We start from the raw sequence: 360 nt of genomic DNA, 5'->3' as shown, positions 1-360 counted from the left end.
AAAAAAATAAAAAATAAAAATAAAATCGGAAGAAGGGAAAGAAGAAGAAGAAGAAGAAGGAGAAGAGGAAGGAGAAGAAGAAATAAAAGATGAAGAAGAAGAAGAAGAAGAAGAAGAAGAAGAAGAAGAAGAAGAAGAAGAAGAAGAAGAAGAAGAAGAAGAAGAAGAAGAAGAAGAAGAAGAAGAAGAAGAAGGAGAAGAAGAAGAAGAAATAGAAGTTGAAGAAGAAGAAGAAGAAGAATAAGAAGAAGGAGGAGGAGGAGGAGGAGACGACTGACAGCGGAGCGAAGCCGGCGACAGAGGAGGTCCGGCGACGGGCTTTGCAGGCGAGGAGAAGGTCGGCGGTTTCGCGCGAACGTG

This window comes from Phalaenopsis equestris, unplaced genomic scaffold (assembly GCF_001263595.1).
Source record: "Phalaenopsis equestris unplaced genomic scaffold, ASM126359v1 Scaffold000002, whole genome shotgun sequence".
Lineage (NCBI taxonomy): Eukaryota > Viridiplantae > Streptophyta > Magnoliopsida > Asparagales > Orchidaceae > Phalaenopsis > Phalaenopsis equestris.
Note: the sequence above shows the minus strand (reverse complement) of the source record.